Source organism: Sciurus vulgaris, assembly GCF_902686455.1.
Source record: "Sciurus vulgaris genome assembly, chromosome: 14".
Lineage (NCBI taxonomy): Eukaryota > Metazoa > Chordata > Mammalia > Rodentia > Sciuridae > Sciurus > Sciurus vulgaris.
In genome coordinates, this window is record NC_136475.1 from 34,390,804 (window position 1) to 34,416,607 (window position 25,804).

Genomic DNA, 25,804 nt, shown 5'->3' on the forward strand with positions numbered 1-25,804 from the left:
TGTTGAAATATAGGTTATATTAATAAAAGTTAATTTGAATGAAATATGATGAATGAAAGGAATAATGAAGCTTAAATGAAGTTTGATGCAAAAATGTTTATCAGAATCACATGGTAGGCAAAAAATTTAAATCATAAATATGTAAAAACCATGAAGAAAAGAAGATACCCCAGGGAAAAAACTAGTCACAAAAGAAAAAGCAGTAAACATTTTAAAATAATGAGAAAATACATATAACTTACATATCTGCATGACTAATCATAAAGATGTTAAAAAATTAGTGAAATATGGGTGAAAATTGCCATGTGTGGATGCAATATATGAATATGTAAATAGTTAAAAATTTTACATAAAACATTTGCAGTATGTACATATACTAAAGAAATTCAAATGCATGCATTATGTAAGCATTATGTGTGTGTATCTACTCGATATAGCAATTTCTTACTTATATTTTATTATACAGGAACAATAAAATCTGTGTTCCTATTTTTAGATATAAGAATTTTGATTCACATGCACATTTTAATTAGTAACCCACCTAAAATCTTTCCTGAGCCCAACAACAAAAATAGAGTTAACGATATAGTAACATAGATGAATATTCAATGAATAAATCTTTGGAATACATTATTATTGGAAAAAATCTAAAATTATATACAATATGAGTCCATTTATTTAAACATAAATAAAGGACAGTATTGTAATGTTATAGTCAAATGTTTACAATTGCCACATCTTAATTGGTGTGATTACTTATGTTTTAGGAGTTTTTTTTTTTTTCTTATTCAAGTTGCTTAAATTTTTCACAATAATATGCATTGTTTTGAAATAAGAAAATAATTTGCATTTATAATAGATTACAATTTGTTTCTACCCATGTTTCAGTTGTTATTTCATGTTGTAGCTATCAAACAAAGCCCTTTGAGATGCCAATGTAATACAGAAGAATGATTTTGCAACTGATCATCACAGTGTTAAAATCTCTCTGGATTTTCTGTTTTATTGCTTTAATAGCTTAATGTCAACTATTTTTCACAAGAAAAATCTATCATGGGTATTTCAATCATGATACAATAAGGAAAAAGCCTATTTTTTGTAAATGGTAGAAAACAAATACTTGGCTCTATATGAAATCATAAACTTGTTATTTTTTATTTTTCTTTTCTGAGTTGAGAAGTGACAGAATTTGCAAAAAGAAAACTCAAGTAATAAATTAAGTTGCAACTGGTTTATAACAATATAAATTGTAAAACATATTACTTAAAGCGGAATAATACAGTAAGAACTACCAAAACAAGAAAAATTTTGATTTAAATCCAAACTTTCTCCTTTACACTTGGGTTACCTCAAAGTGATTATTTAACATATTGATGTCTCAGAATAGCCTCTGTAAAGTACAGATCATCTGCCTTCTTCATAGAGTGAGAATGAAATTTAAATGAGTAATACTTAAGGACTGATATATTATTAAATGCAATTGTTATTAGCTATCATTGGATCATTAGATTATTTTATTGTTCAACCAAAATATGAATCATTTAAGATAGTAATATATGCTATAAAGAAAATAAACAAAGCAATAAAATAGATCATGATTTGTGTGAAAAGAAGTAACTCAGACTGAAGAGCTAGAATATCCAATAAATTGGCTTTGGAGAGGACTCTTAATTCTCTATTGCTCTGTAAAATATTGACACAATCTTAAAGGCTTAAAGCAATATTTTTCCATGTTTTTTAGGTTAGGCATATGGGTATGGTTTACATGAGTCCTCTGCTCAGTATCATCATCAAGCACTTTTTCTAAGCTCATTTAGGTTTTGAGCAGTGCCTTAGGTATTGTTATGGTTTGGATCTGAACTTTCCCCAAAACACTTCATGTGTTAAAGCTTGATCTTCAGTATCGCAAGGTTCAAAGGTAAGACTCTGCAAGCTTCAGAGGTGAGGCAATGATTGCATCATAAGGGCTCTTGACCTTATCAGTGATAAATCCATATGAATTGATAGCTGAATGGACTACTGAGATGTAGGGCCTAGTTGGAAGGAAGGGTTCATTGGAGGCATTTCGAGAAAGATTTATCTTTTCTGTGGCTCCCTTTTCTTTCTCTGCTTCCTGGCTTCCATGAACTGAGCAACTTTCCTCTCCATGCTCTTCTGCCATGATGTTCTGCCTCACCTCAGGTCCAGAGAAATGGAGGTGACAGATAATGGACTGAATTGTCTAAAATCGTGAGCCAAAATAAATCTTTCCTCCTCTAAGTTGTTCTTTTCAGGTACTTTTGTCATGATATGAAATGCTAACTAAACCAGGTATAACACAGAGGTCTCCCTTCCCTCCTAGTCATCTGCTAAGGGTCTCTCTCAACTCCTGTAGTGCACCCTCAGGTTCTAACTTCTAGTAATGTGGCCCTTCACAACATGGCAGCTTATTTCTTGAAAATCAGCCTGAGAATGTCCTTGCAATCTGCTAAAATGGAAATTTATATCATTACTGAAATGATAATTACATCATTTCCACAGATCCTGCCCACATTCAAAGAGGAATTATACAAGGCTTGTCCATCAGGGGTCAGGAATCTTAGGAATATTTTCAAACTGCTTACTGTAAGGAATTTCTGTAAGGAGAAACCAAGCAAATTAATAGAAACCAGTTTTGAAAAGCAATTTGGTAGATAAATTTAGACAGATCCAAGTTAGAGTGATAGCATAGCTGCAAGACTGAACACCATTTGTGCACATGCAGGGACCTAATTTCATTCCTGTTGATGGATGCTTCATCATTCCTTGACTCTGAAAGATGCAGAGGTAACTGCTTTAGGTTCTATGGTATGATGTTCTTATAGTTTGTGGCAAGTATTATAGTGATCTTAGGATACAACACTTCCTTGAGTTTTCCATTTAAGAACGCTGACCATCATATTGTAAATCCACTATAAATTTCTTAAGAGTATGAAAAACAATAAGAAAGTACACAGAGATAGCAAAGACAAATACATAAATATAGATATAGATATAAATCCAAAGAAGATCTCATTGTGGTGCAAACTGAACTTACAAACTGATTCTCAAATTACTAAACATAGTTGAAATTGAAAGATCATTAAAAAAAAGTGTGATAAAAACATGGGGAACATAGGGAATATCCTAATTCATAAAAATTAGTGAAAACTGGGCAAGTTTCCACTTGTTTGCATAGGCATTGAGAATTGTCTAGGAGCTACAGTTCTTCCTAGACAAAGATCAAAGGACACAGAATGTGGAAAGTCAGTATTGTAGATTAATTAAACTATTAGATGTTAGGATGAGGATGAGGATCAACTTTGAAAGAGAGTTGAGGAAGTTGACTTGGAATCACGTTAGTTCATCAGTTTAAATATGTTCATAATCAGAATAGTTGTGGTCATACCAAATGACAAACACATCCACGTTGTGATGGCTAGTATTAATAAAAGCCAACATATAACTAATGCTTTCTGTATACAAAATTATTCATTATTTTATTTTATTTAATAAAATTTTAACTGAAGTTCAGAAGAATGATATAGACACCACATGTATCTGGACAAAATCAAATGGAAAATCTTTTCCAACTGCTTCATTGATATTACATTTCAAATTAAAAAAGAAGCAAAATCCTTTGACAAGTGACCGGTAACTAAGCTCTCTTCTCATACCCTCTTAACTGTGACTAAGTGAAGAGAAAATACATGCAGTGTTGGACAGAAGTTTAAGATACGTAAGATGGTCTATTCATGTTTGGACCAACACTGAAGACAATCAATAGATTTGTTATGTATTTGTACATAAGAAAATATTTTCTAGACCTGATTTGTCCTAAAATTTACAATTTATGTTTCTCTTTATTGTCTATTAGGTAATTGTAGAATTTCTTTCTCAAAGTTATGTTGTGGCCCAAGTTGATGAGTATAGTCCTTGGCCTAATTTTACAGTTCTCAGAATGTTTTCCAATGTAGGCCGCTGTACTGAACTGTTATTTCCCCTAATCCATGACCTGATTCTAAACTCTACTAGTGTAAGCATGAAAGTTTTTCGCATAAACTGCAATGCAGATTCTTGCTGAAGTTGCCCCCCATTTAAGAGTATTTATGCTGAAAAGCTACCTTAGAACAATGTGCCATGTTAAACTTCCTCCTTATACTCTCTCCTTCTTTCTATATATTTGGTCTCTGGAAGTTGCTGTATTTGAACAGCTTATAATGTTTAGGAGTAGGGAATGGATTTCATCCTTCAAGGAAACACCCAGTATAGTACGTGAAAGTTGTGCTGTTACTAAAATGAGGGCCATAAAGTGGAGGGAATGATTTTCCTTCTAGAAAGGATCAATTTTATGACAAGAAGCATAATTTGGCCAAAAAGTTGAATGTAATCTCACATAATGTAGCTCCAAAAACCTTATTATCTATTACTCCAACTCACCACCACCACACACATACACATTTAGCAGGTTGACTCTAAGTGTGAACTTCTTGGTAGAGTTATGTTTTCATTATAATGTGTTAATCAGTATTTTAGGGGACATTGGTCATTCTACAGGTGAAGCTGGCATCCTTTAGGGATTTATAATATACTCCACTGAAGGCACTAATTTGTCCAAACTATAAAGAGACAAACGTATTGGCCACTCTGAATATCATACTCAGATCAATTACTTCCCTTAGAGGGCTGGAACATCTGATTGTGCTAGTGAGAGAACTCAGCATTTCTCCAGGGAGTAGATAATTCAGATACTCCCAGGGGCTTGCCACAGGTGGAATCAAAGAAAGAAAGAAAATAAATTCTATCCTCCATGTGTTTTAAAAATGCAAAGAGTCTGCCAAAATTCTTGTTATGAAAGTTATCCAGGCTGTCAATTTTGTGACTTTAATGTATTCAATATTCCAAGAAAATGCTTCTTGGGGTCTGGTACCTGCAAATACTGATTTCTCGAATTTGTGTTTTGAAGTTGTGTTCCAGAAATCATAATTACAACAATTTTGAGCAAATAGTTGTACTGACTGATATGTTCACTACCCTTTAAATTTACAAAGAAAATATTTCTGAGTAGGTAAATATTGCTGTCCAATTCTACTGACAGTTTGAAACTAATGATGAATTTGATGTGGCTTATGAAAATGTCCCTGCATTTTGGAAGTTCTTCCATAGTCTATGAATAACTTACTTTCATAAAGTTCTCTACCTTAATTGCTAAGCCCATGGCATAATATGTTAAAAATAAAAATGAGAGAAATACTGGAATTTTAAAAGTATTATTCATAGATACTAAAAATACTGTAATATTCTTCTTTGAATTGCTTTCATACTGGCCAAACCTCATTTATTCTGCTTCTTTTATTTATAGCTCTTAACCATATAAAATTTTCTTCATACTGATCATCATACTACCGATTCTTTAGAGCTTTTATTTATTCCATGCTCACATGTGGAACCTTTTTGTTCTGCTTTGTTTTTCATTTCAAATGTGATTTCAGTAATTGGATACGTATTGATTTGTTTTCATGTTTGCACTTCAGGGTCAAATATTGGACTGTAATTTGGATTTTATACACATCACTAATATCTTGGCTTAGTCACATAAAGTTCTATGATTAAGTACTTATTTTATGAAGGCAATTAAAATTTTTAATGTAGATCATAATCAAATCTCTGTATAAAGAAGTTTAGCAAAAAGTCTTACTTAACAAATCTGGAGTAAAATATTTACTTTGAAGAATATATCCATTACTAGATTAACTTTTATAGATACAGCTATACTGTTTGAATGGGCACACTTGTGTACTTTTCTTTTTAGATGACATTTGATACCTATCCATAATTCAAATAATTTGGGGTACATTTTCATATGCACATTTGTAATTTTATTTTATTATTTATTTCCTTAAACAATAATATCACATTTATATAAGTACAACCTTAGACAGTTAACAGACAAAGCATTTCTCAGTTTTGTAGTAGAGTAATCCAGTAGATGATCAAGATGGTTATCTGCTTAAAAGTCTATGACTCACATTTTCTAATACAATAGAAAAACATACAATAACATTGAGGAGTAATTAAAATAAGAATTAATATATGAAGTTGGACAATATTGAGTTTGAGTCCTAAGCAGCATTTGTGTGCTAATTTTTTTTAACACTCAGGTTTATATTCTTTATAAAACAAAGGAATATATACCAAATGGAATATTGTGATGAAGAAATCATATATTAAAGTTTTTTCATCAATGCCTAACATGTACAATACACTTCATAAACATTCATTTAATTAATTTTTAAAATTAATTTTACAACATGAAATCTGAGAGATTAAAAGGCAAATGAAGGATCTGGGAGGAAACATCTACTTAATCACTATAATTGAAATTACATTTTTAACTGGAACCAGATATTGTTAAATTCTTTCCTACATGTGAACAAGCAAACTAGACTGAAGAGTGATAAAAAGCTGCCTCTTCCTGTCCCTATATTGTGTTCCACTGAGCCCAGTCTTATGGTTTGTAGAACCCAAATCTTCTTTTTATACTCACAGATATAGCATGCCAGTCAAATAAGCCATGGAGTCAGGAGAACATTAAGCTGCAGTTTGGCAGTGCTGGATAGGTATATAAAGTCAGTGTTGGTCATACTAGCCAGCTAAGTACAACTGCTAGCATTTGAGTGACTTCAGGTAAATTAATTTGTTTTATAGTTGTACTAGACAACTAAGTACAACTGTCCTTTGGCATTAAAGTAGAGAAATTGCGTGTGTGTGTGTGTGTGTGTGTGTGTGTGTGTGTAGGCAGGTATAAAAATATGTCTTCCCAACTGTAGGCAGAGTATTGCTCTCTAAAAGATATCCACGTTAGCCCCCGGGATATATTATTATGTCAAATGGAAGAAAGAACTTTATCTATATAATTATTTTTGCAGACACTGAGATTAGGAAATTCTGGATTATCTGGGTTGGCCAAACCTAAGAACAGGAACTCTTAAAAACAGAACTTTCACTGACTGGAGGCAGAGAGATGATTATAAATGGGTCGATTATAAATTATGGAGCTTGAAAAAGACATTATTCACCATTGCTGGTTTAAAGGAAGAAGAGACTATGCAATGAGGAGCCTGAAGGAGCTAAGAGAGGTTTCTCATTGAAATCCAGTAAGAAAATGAAGGTCTCAATTCCCCATCCACAAGAAACTAAATGATGCTGAATTGAGTAAACTCTGTTTTTTTTTTTCTTTTTTTTTTGTGTGTGTGTGTGTGTGTGTGTGGTGCTGGGGATCAAACCCAGGGCCTTATACTTGCAAGGTGAGCACTTTACCAACTGAGATATCTCCCCAGACCTCGAATAAACTCTGAAGTGGAGATTCCTTCACAGTCTTCAGATAAGAGCCTACATTGCTTAATACCTTACTTTCTACATGGAGACTACCTTGACTTCTGAAGTGCAGTGAGATTAAATTGTACTATTTTAATCCCCTAAATTGGTGGCAAAATTTTAAGATAAAAATAGAAAATTAATATCAGTATAGCTACCAGAAGTGAAGAGTTTTGTAACAAATACCTATAAAAGTAGAACTAGCTTTGGAACTGGGCAGTGGCTAGAGACTAGAAGGATTTTGATGAACATGACAGAAAATCCTAGATTTCCTTGAGCAAACTATTAGTGCTAAATGTGGATGTTAACAATTCTGCTATTATGGGATCAAAAGGAAGTGAGTAGTGTAACCCAGAAAGCCTCAAATGCCTTAGAGAATACCTGTATTATAACTACAAGACTAATAACAGAAATATGGACATTAAAACACTATTAATGTGACTTCAGAAGGTGATGACAAGTGTTATCCATGAAAATCGGAAGAAAGTTAGTGGAATTATGTTCTACAATTGAGTGGAAAGTAAAATTTAATAATAACATTTGAATCTTTAGAGCAGAAATTTTGCAAGCAAAGCGTTGAAGATGTGGAGTGGTGTTATGGTTTAAATACAAGGTGTTCCCCAAATGCTTATGTGTAAGACATGCAAGAAAATTTACAGGTGAAATGATTGGGTTGTGAGAACTTTAACTTCGTCAATGCAATAATGCACTGAAATGGATTAACTGGGAAGAATTTAATTATAGGCAGATGGGTAGTGGCTGGGTGAGATGGGTCACCATGGATGTGCCTCTGAGGTTTATGTTTTGTCCCTGGAATCTCTCTGTTTCCTGGTGGCCATAACGTGAGCTGCTTTCCTTCTCCCATACTTTCCACCATGATTTTCTGTCTCACCTCGGACCAAAAAACAATAAAGGTAGTCATCTATGAACACAGACCTCTGAAACTATGATGCCAAATAAATTTTTTTTCTCTAAATTGTGACCAAAAGAACTGACAAGAATATTTGGTTTCTTCTTGGTGCCTATAACAAAATGAAAATGCATGAGGGAATAACTATAAAAGAAAAATAATAGGAAATTGATGACTTGGCTGATTCTCAGCCTTTCCAGGTGGGAAAGACATAAATCTAAAACATTCATTGTCAAGAAAACATGCTTTAAGGATAAAAGCCAAGAGCTCGGTATATAGCTCAGTGGCAGGGTGCTTGTTTGACATTCGCAAGGCCCTGGGTTTAATCCCCCACTCCCCCAAAACAAAAGGGTTAAAGGCAAGTATTTTACTTCATGTCCTTTCCATTAATACTTTGGAAGATCAAAATTTGTGAGAATTCAGTCACAAGAGATTAAAGGTGTGAGATACAGATGCTCTCAGTCAAACTAAGGGGTTTCTCAAACCCTGTCCCCTGCCCCAAAAGTCACTGTCTCTCAGCCATGAGGGCAGAGGCCAAAACGGATATGGGATTATTTCAGAAAGATATGTGAATGAGCATCCTGTCTAATGGGCTAAGCCCATGTGAAATATAAGGGAAACATATGAAATTCTTAATATTTACCTATTAGCAGAAACATAGTTAATTTGAACTGAAAGGTAATGCAAGAATAGAAAATGAGAGAAGGCCACTGAACCCCCACAACTCAAGGCCAATAAAAAAACTCAGCAGGAAACACATGCTACTTTCCCATGAAACCGTAATTAAAGTTTGTGTGGTTTAATATGTATGTCTATGTATTAGGCAAAGCATAAATAGTGAATTTAACACTTCTGTTGAAGAATCTAGCTACTGGCTGAAATCTATGCCTAACCTTTCAGGCCTGACCATAATTAAAAACAAAGGATTCAGTTGATCTGTCTCATGGGGGAAAGACTGCCCTGTCCACATAAATCTTGGTGCACAGTCAAAGCATCATAATTTCCCAGGGTGTTTGCAGTTAAGGGTTCAGTCTTCCATAACTTACCATGATCTTATGCACATTTTAGAATCCTCTCCATTGCCAGCCTTTGGGCAGAGAGCTTTCTCAGGTGCCTCTGACAAGAACTCAGTATCTGGTGGAGATAAGGAAACCTGAGGGTAAGTTTCATCCATTCCCACACTTTTTCACTCCTAGTTCTTCCCATTCTGTTTCCTTCTGGTCCCAGGTCCATAGAAACACAGGAACATTTTTTTTCAAGGGCTCCCCTAATAAGAAGACTATTAAATCCAGGCTAATCAATCCGACCCTCACCAGTGCTGTACTATGAAGAGAAATGGTGCTAAGGGGGAGGCAGTGCCTTCTTCCATTTCACCTCTTGCTCATAATATTGCAGTAAATTACTAAAGGCTTGACTATTACCTTCATTCTGACTTATTGTCATTTTAGGCTACTGTGACACCTGTCAGCTCAGCTCTTTCTAGCTCAGCTCAATTCTTAAAGTGTAGATTTCCTATAAAATAGACCTATAATGGCACAAATCACTTAATAACTCCAACTTACATGCAAAATAGGCATTTTGGTATAGACACATTGCCACGTATGCAAGCTTTGTTTCTGAGTATTTTGGGGGCAATGACTATACTTGTGGACATCTTCTTCTCACTTTCTATAATGTGGAATGATCTCTTAATGGTCTATTTACCTCAGTCTAGAAAGGTAAGAAGTGAACATCATTAAAAATGATTAATAAATTAAGATTTTTAAAATGAACTACCTACTACAAAACAAACTGCTTTAATTTATTAAGCACAGCAGTTCAGCTTAAATATATAAGAAAGGTAACAAAGATTAGATTGAAATATGATGAAATTTTGCTAATCAAGTTCATCTTGAAGTTATTTAAATATTTTCAAATGATCTATCCCAGCAGCTTGGAAGGCTGAGGCAGGAGGACTCCAAGTTCAAAGCCAGCCTCAGAAACTTAGCAAAGCCTTAAGCAACTTAGGAGACCCTGTCTCAAAAGATAAAAGCAAAAGGACTGTGCATGTGGTTTGTGGCTCAGGGGTTGAGAGCCCCTGGGTTCAATCCCTGATCCCTGCTACCAAAAAATTATCAAATTATCTATCTATCTATCTATCTATCTATCTATCTATCTATCTATCTATCTTTCTATCTATCTATCTATCTAAATATATGTGTGTGTGTGTGAGATATATGATCTAAGCATGTAGCTGCAAGTCCATACATGTGTATGTGGCATGCTGTTGATATCATGTACATATTGTGCATATGAACATATGAACATAGTGAATAATACAACAGAGAAGGTATAAGACTACCAAATGCTGTTGTGTATACATGCATGTAGTTTGCATGTTTGTATGTAATGTTACAAAGGTTATTTGTACAAACTACAAATGAAAATCAGTAGCACTGTTTTTATTAATATATGCAACACCAAAAGTAGTCCTTTTATATTTCCTTTTAATTTTACAGCAGAGTAATATTAAACCAAAAAAATGAATTCTTCAAAGTAACAAGTCTTTACTATCCATGAACAAAGAATTATTATTATTAAGTGTAATTACTTATGAATTACATAGTAAGGTTTAAATAAATGATGCGAGATGTAATGAATATCAAACACTCAGAATTTCACTCACATTTGAGCAGAGCTATGATGAATGCAAAAAGCAGCAAGGACTAAGACAAGGTTTTGAGAGGGAGGAAGAAAAAATATCTAGATTTACAGGTTTCGCCCCAATAACAAAAGGGTTTTTGCCAAGGTTAGCTGACACAAGCAAAAACCAGAGTGCAATAGCCATAAATCTGCCTTGAACAAGATCTATTGTCCCTTATTTGTTATACTGAATTTTAGCAGACTTTTTCAAAACTGAATTTTGCAGTGTACCTGAACATACATGTTAATTTTACATATTTTTCTCCTGATTGTTTACATATATTAAAAGATTTTAATAGCTTAGAACATGAGAACAATTAGCCAAAGAACCTAGCTGAGTTTCACTTATTATTTTGTAAACAATAAAATTTTCTTCACCATCCTTACCCAATATTTTTTTCAAAAACAAATGAAGTAAATGAGGCTAACACATAATGTTTATCATTTTTACAAAAATTATGCCAATTTATTTTAGTCATTATGCCTTTTGCATGTGTGATGTCATGGTCTAAATATTAAATTCCATAGAAGTGAGGGCTATATCTAGAAAACACTGCCTTTTAAGAAACATGTTTATTAACTGGTTAAGCCTCCATCTGCAGAAGCAGGCCTTTCCTTATAAATAGTTTGTTGCTTGGGAAATATCAGTTTTTATTTTTTGTGAACAATTTTTTTTGTGAACACCATGGAAATATGGTGTTACAGTTCAGATATGCAGTGTCCCCCCAAAACTCAAGTGTGAGACAATACAAAAGAGTTTAGGAGTGAAATGATTGGGTTATAAGAGAGCCTTGGCTTAGTCAGTGAATGAATCTCCTGATAGGGATTGACTGGTTGGTAACTGCAGGCAGGTAGGTTGTAGCTAGAAGAGGTGGGTATGAGGGCATGACATTTTTTATATTCTGTCTCTGGTGAGGGAGCTTTCTCTTTCTTTCTGCTTTTTGGTTCCATTTTCTGAGCTCAGTTCCTCCCACACATTCTTCTGCCATAATATTCTGCCTCAACTTGGGCACAGAGCCATGAATCAGCCATATGTAAACTGTGATCTCAGAAACTATGAGACCCAAATAAACTTTTCCTCTTCTAAAATTATTCTTGTGAGGTCTTTTGGTCACAATAGTGAAAAAGCTGACTAAACTACATGGAATATGAAGAAAAATGATGACTTAAATGATAATTTTCTTATAATCTGATTAAACCAATGATGTTAGATAAGAAAATAAGTTCTCTTCAGATCATCAAAAAAAAAAAAAAAGCCTCAAAAGAAGTTTATATATAACTTGTATATATCAAACTCTGTCAAAAGTAGGGAAAACTTATCCCAATATTGTAATCAAATTGATAAATGTGCTTTTAGAAAGCAGACAAGAAGACTAGATAATCAGTTTGGACTGAATTTGGTTTACTACTTAGCTCTGCGTTAAAGTAGTGCAAACAGCTTTCTGATCCTAGAGTGGGCAAATACTTGGATTTTCTACAGAGAAGACAATTCATTTCAAGTAAAGTTGATGAGTGTCTTTTCATTCCTATGACTGGCAAAGTGAAAGTTTCTATAACTAGGCAGGTCCCACTAGCAGTCTTTTAAAAGGAGCTCACGATATAGTGCTAGCTAAGGGCAATCTGTAATGTAACTAATAATTTGATAAGTGCTTATGAATTAGAAGGTGTGGGATCACAGGGGCAGCAGCAATTACTTCTGCTTGAAGTGCAGAGGAACATCTTACAAATAAGGTGAAAAGTCATTTGGGACCTAACTAATGAACAGATCTTGTCAGGAAGACTAGGAGAAACCATCTAAAAAAGAGAAGGAAAATAAAGTATCTTCTCTAATCATCACAACACCTATTAGGTATTTATCATTCCCATTTTACAGATGAATTTATTGAGGCTCAAAGTCTTTGTATGAATTCTTTTTTTTTTTTTGAGGTAGGGTTAAAAATGATATTGTAATGCAATGCTTTCGATGTCATTTGTAATATTTTTTGGCCTTTCCTTCCATTGTTTCAGAAATATTTACAAACTGACAAGTGGCAATAGATAGGAAAATTCCCAAGATAGATTCAAAAAAGGTTATTTCCATGGCGGTATAATTACTAAATAATCAATGTCATATTTAGGAAACTTTGATGTGGGTAAAGCAGGTAAACATTTCTGAGCCCTAGGGATAAAAGTATTTTTGATGAAAATCTGGAGGTGGTGAATACCATGTACTCAGTATTGCACTTATATATTTAGTCAACACTATATAATTTTTACCTCTACTAACATGTGTTTTGAAATTGGTTCCACAAATTCATTCTATAAATACCTTAAGTTCTAATAATGTTATCCAGTGTTGCAATAAATACAAAAAATATTTTTTCTTTGTTAGTTTGAAAATTAAACAAAAAATTAGCTTCATCATATATTTAGCAATTTGTGCAGTAGTCTCTAATATGAGTCAGAGGAAATTTATTTTTTATATTTGGAGCATTAGGTATAGTATCACTAATTTATTCATTCTATAAATGTTAAATAATCTATTATGTACTAAACAGCAATCTCAGTACTTAATACATGGGAGTGAAGCAAGTAGATAATCTCTGTTGTTAAGGACTTTATAGTCTAATGAGAGAAGTATATAATAAGGAAGAAATGAATGAAATCCTGGGCTATGCCCAATTGAAAGTGGTATGACATAAATTGAAGATATAATTACATGTAAGAATTTCTGGACTGTGGGAAATTACTTTCATTTTCATTGAATAAGGTGATTAGTTAAATCATTTATGAAAAACTAGAACCTAAGGAAGAACCTGAAAGAGATGAGGCATGTATATACTTGGGGAAGACTATTCTAGATAGGACAGGGTAAGTCAAGGTCTTTGAGGAAAGAACATACCCTTCCAGGTAAAGGAGCAGCATAGTTCTTTAGTAAAAACAGAATGATTTAAATGAGACCAGCAAGGGAAGATTTAAGACAGGTGATAAGAGACTATAGCATGTAAGCCATTGTGAAGGCTTTGGTTTGTACTCAGAGAAGAAGCCATTGGAAGGTTTGTGCAGATGAAAGACTTGCTCAGACCTACAACTTCAGAGGATTGTTCTGTATACAATGTACAACCTAGGGAGGTAAGTGCCGGAGCAAAGGCACCAGTTACAAGGCTACTCCAAATACCAGGTGGTCATGGTATGACTGACGTGCAGTGAGATAAAGACATATGAACTGTTGGGAAGACAACAGGTACTTGTTGATGTGGTTATGGGACGTGAGAAGAAGAAAGGAATTAACATAGTCGCCAGGAAACCAGGGTATTTGTCTTCAGTTCCTAGAAGGGAACATATATATTTGGGGAAGACTGTGAAAGGAGAAATGCTGGAAATAAAACCAATAAAACCAGTACATTTTTCTATTTGTGAAGTTTGAAATGTCAAACTGTTATATGGAAGTGAATATTAAAATGAGAGGTCAGGGTACAGGTCATCAATGGAGGTGAAAACAGTATTAAAAACCCTAATGGTAGATAATAATAGAGAGAAGGGGATAGAGAAGAGGGGGCAAGGAGAGAGAGGAAGAGAGAGAGAGAGAGAGAGAGAGAGAGAGAGAGAGAGAGAGAGAGAGAGAGAGAGAGAGAAAGAGAGAGAGAGAGAGGGAGGGAGAGAGAGAGGAGAATAAATGAAGTTATTGTAGCTTTCAGAAATAAAGAAAATGACCTGAAATTAATTGTGAATTGTGGATTATACTGACCTATGGAAACAAGGATTTTTTTGTGTGTGTGTGTGAAATCAAGTGAAGAAAGTTTTTCCATAAGAAGAAGGGATAACAAGTCTTTGCTGCATATATTTAGCTATGACTTTCAAGAAACAATAGCACCTTTACTTCTTTAAAGTTACAATGAAATTTTATATCTGCTAGGGAATATAATTCAGATAAGAAAATTTCAGAAATAAATTTACATAATATCAATGTGAATAGTTATATTTATTGTTACAAATAAAAATACTATGAAATATGCATAGTATACCAATTATTTAGTATTTAAAATTATTTTATATGCAGACACAAATTTGAAAAATAAAATACTTTTATATTAAGCAGAAACTAAAACCATTGTAGAAATAGACCATACTAAAGAGCTTTATCTGTGTTGCATTTTTTTTTCTTAATTGTGGAAATTATCTATAGAGTTTCTTAGGAACTTTCAAAAAATGTTTGTACACTCTTTTTCTTTTTCCCCTTCCCCGGTGCAGACGTGAATTCGTCTGCGCAAAATAAAGGGTTCCTTGTGTGAGACCTGTATCTGTGGAGCGTTTTTGGGAGCTAGTGACGAACCACAACTGCGCCCTTTTTTACCACCTAACGTCTGGTGCCGAAGACTCGGGATGGGTTTTTTTTCCACTGCCTAAGCAGACGGTACCCCATCCTATAGCAAGCTCCTGCGCCCCCCTTATACAGGCTCATCTTCCATTTACCTGGATGCCCAGTTTTCTGCATACAACACCGGACTCCAGAATTCGTGAGTTCCCTTAGGCAGTCCCTGACCAGAAACACATCTCCGAAGCCCGCGGCGCGCGGTGGTGCCGTTCCCTCTCACCGCATTGCGGTTTTCCGCCTTCAGCTTTTCTCGCCGCCCCCTTCCCTCTCCTGGCTTCCGCCGCCTGGGCCGCGGCTCCTGCCGTCGGACTGCCGAGGTGTGGGGGTATCTCCATGGTCCCCAGAGCTGGTCCTAGTTGCTGGGTGTACTCCTGGGTTTTATGGTGCTGAGATTCTTTCTCAGGGTCTGAACCTCTCTCTCTCTTATTTCCCGCTGCGTCTCGCTTGAAATCCTGGCCAGGTGTTCAGACCCTCTCGGCTTATGCCCGGTTAAACATTGGGTTATTTTTGGTGAGGACCAAGCCTTTGTTCTAACCTCGTTGTCTGGCACCGTGGTCTCAGGACGCCGAAATCACTAGCCAGGTGGGTCTCAGTTTACCATGGGATTCAGGACATCCACCCCAGCAAACTCGCCCCTGAGATGTTTAAATCATCTCGAACCCCTTCACCTATTCCCTAAATCAGAGCTAAATTGTCCTTTAGACAGTAAGTCAGAATGCTCTATTTATGGCACCCTAAATTCTAGCTTTATACTAGGTAAAATTATATGCCTAATTATACTAGTTATGATTAAGTACATATGTGGGCAGCCTGGTGAATGGAAAGGAACCTTTCCCCTTCGTGTTTTTCCTCTCTTTCTTGCTGCTTCTCCTCCCCCTTTTAATCCTTTCTCCTCTAAGTTTAATCCAGCTGATGAGTTATGTCCTTAAGGCCTCCTACTGCAGAAGCTCCTGTTCATTCCTCTCCTTTTCCTCATTCTGTTTCTCCTTCCGCTCCGCCATTCAGCCCACCACGTCCCCCCACCACGTGGTCTCGTACACACATTCTAGCTTCTTTACGGGAGGTGGCTGGCGCGGAGGGAGTAAAACCTGAACACGTTCTCTTCGCTGATTCCTTATTTTCAAATCTTTTCTTTCTCTCTTAGTTCTTCCTGCAGGATCAAGAAATTAAAAGGACCTAAGCATCAAGTTTCTGCTAGAACATATTAGCCCCTTTCAGATTCAGATCTCAGTCAAGGGTTACATTGAAATGTAAACGAAGAAAGGCGCAGTAGGAAACCAGTATCAAACCCAAGGGAAAAAAAATGTAAAAGTGTCCATTTTAAATTTCTCCTCGGCTACAACTCAGAATACTTTTCTCCCTTTCAACTTTTCTCTCCTTCTCATTTTCTCATGCTTTAATTAATAACCATTATCATTTTTCTTCCAGGACTTTATTTTTCTTAAATGCTGTATTTTTGAGCTCACAATCTTAATCCTACAAACCTAGGTTAATAATTTTTGATCAGTTCTTTTATCCAACTCTAGAGTTATTTTTGAACATCCATTACATTGCAATGGAAATAAATATTACAAGGCCTTTGCTTCTGTGTTAAATATAAGCGTGCATAAAAATTAAAATTTTAAAAATGGATCCAAATATTTTTAAGTCACGTGATTTAACAAGGTTCAATTTAAATTGGGTAAACTAATAAAAGTAAAATGTCCTTAAAATTAACTCACAAGTCTCTAAGTGGTCAAACTAATAAAATATTAATGTTTATAAAATGTCTAACATCAATTTTTCTAGGACTTTTCTTCAACAGGAAAGAGACGGCAAATTCTATTGGCACACTTGTCTGATGTCTTGTTTTTTTCTACAATAAGCAACATGTATGGGATTACTCAAATGTGTTTGTTAGAGGCATCTGATTAATTTATAAAGCTATTCCATGGAGTAACATACTTAAAAACATTATTCTTTGTATGTTAAATGTGTTCATATTTTCCAGGTATACAAGCCTTTAAAGTAGAAAATTTATCAAGCTGCTGTTCTCCAAATTAAACTTGTCTGTAATGGTAAACCTATCATTTAATGTTCTATTACCTGTCATCAATAGGGTATATATAACCTAACATTGCACACATATAAAGATTGTAAAGATTGCTAACATAACTCTTTAGATCCACATTTCCATCAGAGAACAGAGCTCCATCTGATCTCAGCTTAATCTTCAAAATCTGTGTTTATATACTCCTTTGCCCCTCACTGAAAAGCCCCACGTTACCTGAGATAAGGCTCTGCCTCATCACCCTGCTACACATTATAATGGCTCCAAAGTAAGCCTGACTTTAACTCATTTAAAGTTGTGTTCAAAAGTTTGATGTTTGTTGTAAAGATTACTGTGATCTCAAATGGGAACTCAGCCAAAAATTCAAAATAGCTATTGCACAAACTGAATGTTTTACTGTTGATGACTCCATTTTGTATTTTCCTTATAAACTCTAATTGTTGCCTGACCAATATTTTGCAGAAGTACTGCTTCAAGAGGAAACATCAAAAATTAACTTGGAATAGTAAGCCATCACCTATAGAACGGATAATGTAAACCCCAATTAGATAAAAGGGGGTAAATAACTGTAAAGTTATAGACATTAAAGCCAAAGCCCAGTACTCTTACTTTATGACTGGTGAGACTGACTTGCTTGATGGTTAAGATCAAACTTAGAAATACAGATTTTAAATAGAGAGGTCAAGAAAAGTTCATATTTGGGTCTTGTCCTCAAAGTCAGCCTGAACCCAGGGAACAAGAGGACTTCTCCAAGGAGCTTTGCAACTTTGAGTCACACAACCTCCTGACCAAGGAGATTGATAAGGCCACTAGAGGAAAAGCCACTCAGTGCACCTGCTGCAGAGGAGGGTCATGGAAAAAGGGAGACATCCCTGATACTTTCAAAGAAAGCCACATCATGGAGAAGACCCTACCTAACCAAATGGCACTAATGGAGCTAAGAAGCTGCTCTTAAGTTCTCTATGAGTGATCCCTGTGGAAACTCAGCTGACTCTTTAACAGATAGGAACAGGTCACTTTGACCAGCTTGATCTTAAACACCTAGCAAATCAGTTAAAACCAAAGTATAGCCATTCTTGGACATTTAAAAATAATAGTAACTATCAAGAGAAACTGCCAGAGTCAGAAGTTTTTAGTCAGTTTAAGGCCTACAGACACAGGTAGGCTTAATCTATGTTTGCTAGTAACAGAAGTATAGAGAGAGATCTCTACTAAAGGTTGTGTTCACATTCCTGACAACCTAGACAATGTTAAAGCTCCCAAATGAAGGCCTGTCCTCTCCAGCCTTTGCTAGGCCTTGTTATGGGAACAACTTCTCAGTTCTTCCACCCCCTGGTGAGGAATTATTGATTTCTGTCATCTTTGTAATATGCATTAGCATGTTCCAGATCCTGCAACATTTATATTGTATCAATCTCATTTCAGTACTCATGCCTTTTTGTTCTTCTCCCATAGAAGCACCCATCCCCAGATGCCTTTACAGCCTGCTCTCCCTGCAACTGGACTTCTACCATGAACCCCTCAATTGACCCAATTTCTAAAAAGGAACCTCCAAACTGCTTGCCCCACGCTGTCCACTACCAGCTCGAAGAAGTCAGATCGGTCATCAGCCCTTTTCCCTACAGCAGTGAAGGAGTTCCTAGTATTAGAGGGGCAAATGAAGTCAGAATTGGGGACAGGCAGTTAATGCAGAAATAGAGGATCAATTAAATCGAGAAAATGAAGTCCAAGAAAATCATCTGCCTTTGGAAACCTGGGAGGAGAATGAACTTTTTACATCTCACCTGCAAAACCAACCCCAGTCACCTAGGCAGGAAGGAGAGAAGGCTTTAAAAAGAACTGGAGAGCAAGATTTTTAAAATTTTTTATATAAAATGAAATGGGGGAATGTAAGATATAAAGCCACCTTTCTCTCCCGTGACAAGAATTTCCCACCTCCCAACGACCTGTCAATCTGCGTTTGCCTGCCTCTCCGGTTATAGGAATTCCCAGCCTCCCCACCACCTGTCAATCTGCGTTCTCCCCACCTCTCACTTTACAGGAATTTCCGGCTTACGTTGCTGTAATCTTCCTGCCTCCAGCATTATGTCCTAATATGTCATTGGTCCATCAGTCAGTCTGTAAGAATTCTCCGCGATTGGTTCCTCTCAGCCCACGAAATTCCTATGTCTGAGAGAAACTGTGAGCCATCTTTCTCCTTTTCTTTTTCCCCTTCCCCCGTGCAGACGTGAATTCGTCTGCGCAAAATAAAGGGATCCTTGTGTGAAAAAAAAAAAAAATGTTTGTACATATACAAATACATATGTATCACCTTAGAGGTCACAGAAAAGATTAACAAAACTGACTGAATGATTTAGTGAGTGGTACCCAATAGTCCTAAGTAGTAAAAATAGCAAAATATCTTAAGTTCTTGAAATTATTCCTGACAGAAAATTTTATAAATATAAAAATATAAAAAAAAACATGGTCATGATATAGATTTCATGGTAAAAAAATAACTTTCCACCATCCAATTAACAAAAAGATTAAAAAATAGTCAAAGAATTTTTATCTTGATATTGTTGGTTGATGATTTTATGTAAGAATTCAGTATCAAAAATTTTACTTTAATTTTCAAGTGGAATAAACTTAAATAGTATGTATATGTTCCCATACCATCTACAAATAGCTGTTTTCCAAATTTGCATTTCAAACTGGAGTATTTTTACAAAAGGTTCATAAAAAGAGACTACCTGAAAAACATATTTCTCCTTAGTCATACCGACTTAGCCAATCTTAAGTAATTCCAGTAAGGTTTGCTCTCACACGGCCAAAGTCTGCAGGCCTCTGATGAACCCCTGGAGTGGTAGATATGTGACATAGTAACTTGGTTCCTAGTTAAAACTCAACTGCCAGGTGCCTACTGTAATGAAATGCCCAATGCCATTTGTCTTTATGATCTATTAAATTGAATTAGCCAGGATCCTTTGGAATATGACTTGTAATGCTATGTTTTGAATGTATTTCTAAGAGCAAGGGTGGATGGTTTATTTCTTTGTATGTTATTGAGAAATGTGAAGAATCACATTAGACAAGTAGAGAGCAATGCACTCCTAGGTTATAATTTATCATTCTGCAAATTATCATGAAAAGGAATACCAAATTGGTACAAAGTAAAATAAATCTAGTCAGAGAATCTCAAGTTAAAAACTTATGGTCAATTCCTCAAATCTTAGATGTAACACAGTGTATATAATTTTACTTTCATACTTAATATGTGTGGAAAAGCACACTTTAAATAGATAATGATGAGAAAAGAAATATTTGTCATTTTAACACCTATGATTAGCATCTTGATCATAATTCTTTCTGGCATACTCACAAATTAGGATTTCATCAAACATGGTGGCAACAAATTCACTTTTTCTCTGTGGTATTCCATGCTAAAAAATAGGTTGATGACAAATATTTCATTATATGAAATACTGATTGATTCAATTATTTAACAAAGAGTATGGCAGGGTCCAGTCCATATTTGCTAGTCTGGAAAGACATTTATTAGACTAACACAATCAAGATTCTTATTCTACTAAGCAACAGAACATTGCAAGAATTATGACATAAATACTTATTAATAAATTGCAGTCACCTTCATTTTATTTATATATTATTGAAAGGGATGTAGAATAATGTTTCAGAGCATTGGTTCATCATTAATCAGACATGGATATTGGCTATGTATTTGGCCAATGATATAACTTAAACATGCTATATGATGTTCATTTTGTTATTGCTTTTTTTCATCTATTGATTAATGGTACTGAAGCAAATATTGCAGAGACACTTTAAGAAATGTGGTAGTTTCGTATGTGAACCTGGTACTAATATCATTCTTAACTGTGAGAAAATTAATGATGGTTTTCTCCTAAGATCAGGAACATATAAAGAATGACTTTTTGAACATATTATAGGATGTCTGAGAGCAATAATGTAAGAAAATGAAATGCAGTTACAGAAGGAGGGAACTTTCTTCATTCTTAGATGAGATGATCATTTATATAAAAATCTCAAAGGATCAATCAATAAAGTTCTGGGATCTAGATAAATTGTAAGATGTAAGGTCAATTTAAAAAATTGGTTATTTGTGTATGTATCCTCATTGTATAATTATACTGTGAATTTTAATGGTATCTACAACCAGGTCTTCTTATATTTTGGAACATATTTAATCACTGGAGTAACATGTTTTTTAAAATAATTGGTTAAGGTTAACTGTGAAAATATAGACGTTGAGTTGTTAGAAGAACAAGAATGCTGTTCAGTATTTTTTCCCTAAGGTAATCTTTCTTTTGTATTCTATATATACTTATCTTATTGTATTTATCTTTTTTGATTTTTGCATAATAGCTTGATTTTCTTATTTATTTTTCATATTGAGTTGAATTTCATGTAACATAAGATTAACAATTTCTAAATGTACAATGCAGTGGTATTTACTAGATTTTCCATGATGTAAAATCTATACCTCCATGTATTTCCAAACCATTTAGTTACCACTAAGAGACTTCATACCCATCACATCTTCAATTCTTATTCTTCTCTGAGCCATGCCTGTACCATACAATAACTTGTAGTCTCTGTAGATTTGCTCATTCTAGATATTTAATATAAATGTAAGTATACAATTTAAATCACATTTTTTTTTTATTGTAAACAAATGGGGTATAACTTGTTTCTTTGGTTGTACATGGAAGAAGAGGTGTACCATTTGGTAATCATACATTTACATAGGGTGATGATGTTTGATTCATTCTATTATTTTTTCCTCCTCTCCCCACTCCTCCCACTCCTCTTTTCCCTCTATACAGTCCCTCCTTCCTCCATTTTTGCCTCCCTTCCAACCCTCATTACGTATCATCATCCGTTTATCAGCCATATCATTCGCCCTTTGATTTTTTGAGATTGGCTTATCTCACTTAGCATGATATTCTCTAATAGTTTGCAATAGTTTCTTATAATTTGGATATGATGTGTCTTCTTTAGGTCCATGTGTTAAATATTTGCTCTCCAGCTTGGTGCTATTGATAGGTGGTGGAAACTTTAAGAGGCGGGGTCTAGTGGAAGGTCTTTGGGTCACTGGGGACATGCTTTGGAAGCAGATTTTAGAACCCTGGTCTCCTCTTATTTCCCTCCTTCACTTCCTGGTCATGAGATGAATAGTTTCATTCCACCAAGCAGTTCTGCCGTGGACTTGCCACAGGCCCAAAGCAACAGGGCTAACCAATTACAGACTGAAATCTTTAAAACAGTAAGCTACAATCATTTTTCTCTCTTTATAAGTTGATTATCTTAGGTATTTACTATAATAACAGAAAGGAAACGCAATTACCTTTAGATTTTGTTTTCTTTGGCTTAGCATAATGCTTTTGAGGTTCATCCAGTCATACCATGTTTTAGTATCCATTCCTTTCTCTCCCCCCCCCTTTTTTTAAAGTGAAATGTATTTAACTGATGCATAAAAGCATAAAAATTGTACATTTCAGTGGGGTACCATGTGATGCTTAATTACACATCTATACACAGTGTAAGGTTTAAATCAGATTAAACATACCTGTTTCCTCATTTATCAGTTATTTATGGTGAAATCTCAAATTACTCTCTAGCTTTTTGAAATATACTGCACATTATCATTATCTGTAATCATCCTACTGTGCAGTAGCATACCAGAACTTCTGGCTCCTCTTAATACCCAGTGATCAAGTTCTTCCTTTCCCTTCCTCCCTGTGATTTAAAAACCAGTTTTAAAATACAGTGGGAAGTAATCTCAGCTACCAGCAAACTGAGGAAGGAGAATCACAAGTTCTAGGCCAGCCTCAGCAACTTAGGTAGGCCCTCAGCAACTTAGTGAGACCAAATCTCATGAAAAACTAAAAGGACAGGGGATGTTGCTCAGTGGGTAGGCACCCCTGGGTTCAATCCCCAGTACTACAGGGGTGTGGGAGGAGAAAAATATAGTTCTTGCCTTACACATACAGTGTAACTGCATTTACTTTGAAATTTAAATGAAAAAGACTAAAATACATTAGAAAAAGTTATTAAGGAAACTCCAGACCTGTTCCCATTAGCTTCAGAAGCAAGACAAGAATGCCCACTCTTATTATAGCTATTTTTTACAGTTCTGAGGTTTCCAAAAAACATTTAGATAAAAAGAATCTGGGACATAGCTCTGTGGAAGCTAAAGCATGTGCTGACCATGTGTAAGGCCCTAGATTAGGTCTCCACCACCACCAGAGGGGAAAATTTTGTCAATGGAAAAACAAAGACAAGTGCAAGGTAATTCTGAGAAGTTCATTATAACACAATTCATGTATAGAAAAGTCCTGGGAATTCCATTCTATGACTAAACAGTATTCTATTTTACGTAAAAAATTCATCCATTAAAACACATTCAGGATTTTTCCCCCTTTTGGCTGTTATGAATAGTGCTACTTTGAACATTTGTGTAAAAGTATTTATTTACATGTTTTTCCCAATATTTTGAGTATATGCCTAGAAATGGAATTGCTATGTCATGTGGCAATTTTATTTGAAGAACCTCTAAACTGTCTCCATTGGTTTATTTTGGCACCATAGTTAAAAACTAATTGATCAAAGATATGTGACTTTATTTCTGGGAATCAGATAAAAGTACATTGTTTTAATTATGATTGTTTTGTAGTACATTTTGAAATTGGGAAGTGTGAATTCTCCGTCTTTGTTTTTATTTAAGACTATTTTGGCTATTCAAGGTACCTGCCATCCCACATGAATTAAAAAATTGGCTTTTTCATTTCTGGAAAAAAAAAAAAAAGACTTGGGATTTTGATCATGACTTTTTTAAATGTATAGATGACATCAGGCAGTATTAACATACTAATAAAAGTAAGCCTTTCATAAGTGGATATATATGTCTTTAATTTCTTTCAGAAATCTTTTGTGATTTCTTTACATTTTATTGTAAATGGAATTATTTTCTTAACTTCTGTTTGGGTTATTCATTTCTACAATACAGAAACACATTTTTCGTATGAGTTGAAATTGAATTTATCCAACATTGCTGAATATGGTTGTTGCTGCTAATAGTTGTGTGCTGGTGGAAATTATCAGAATTGTACTGTATATGTGATCACTTAATCTGGTAGTAGATATATTTTTTTCTTTCCAATTTTGATGACTTTCATTTTGTTTTCTTTTCTAACAGCTCAGACCAGCACTTCTAGTGTGTTGACTAGGAATATGGAAAGTGGACATTCTCATCTTGTTTCATATGTTAGGGGAAATATTTCCATTGTTTATCACCGAGTATGAAGTTAGCTGTGGGTCTTTTACAAATGTCCTTTATTGAACTGAGGAAGTTTCTCATATTCCAGTTTGCTGAGTACTTTTATTATGAAAACACATTGACTAAAACTATAAACTATAATGAACACAGATGCAAACTATACCCAACAAAATACCAGCAAATAGAAACTGACAGCACATCAAAAACATCATACTCCAAGATGAAGTTCATTCCAGGGATACAGGGATGCTTCAGCATATGCAAATCAATAAATATACCACATAAATAGAATAAAGGAGGTAATAAGGTTTTCGGCTCAATAGATGCAGAAGTAGCATTTGACAAAATTCAACATTCCTTTATGATAAAAGCCCTGAAGAAATTAGGTTTAGTAAAATCATATCTCAACATCATAAAGGTTATATGTGACAGACCTTTAGTCAAAATCATAATGAATCAGGAAAAATTGAAAGCATTTCCTCCAAGATCAGGTACAGGAAGAGGGTATTCATTCTCACTGAACTTATTCAATATACTATTAGAAATTCAAGCCCAAGCAATTAGGCAGAAGAAAGCAATAATAGGTTTATAAATAAAAAGTGATGAATTCAAATTATTAGTTTACAGTCAATATGATTCTATAAGTAGGAAGCCCTAAAAACTCCAGTAAAAGTCTATTAGAACTGATAATCAAATTCAGCAATGTAGTAGGTTACAACATTGACATACAAAAATAAATTGCTTTTTCAGTCATGAAATTCATTTGGAATAACAAGAGGCCCAGAAAAGTCAAATCAATCCTCAGCAAAAAAAGCGAAGCAGAAGGCATCACAATACCAGACCTTAAATTATACTACAGAGTTATAATAACAAAAACAGCAAGGTATTGGCATCAAAACAAACATTAAAACCATGGTACAGAATAAAAGACACAGAGGCAACTCCACATAAATATAATTATCTTATAATAGACAAAGATGCCATAAACATACATTGGAGAAAAGATAGATTCTTCAATAAACGATGTTGGAAAAATTGGAAATCCATATGTAATAAAATTAAATTAGATCCCTAACTCTCACCCTGCACAAAAATTAACTCAAAGTGGATTTAAACAAAAAAAAAAAAAAAAAA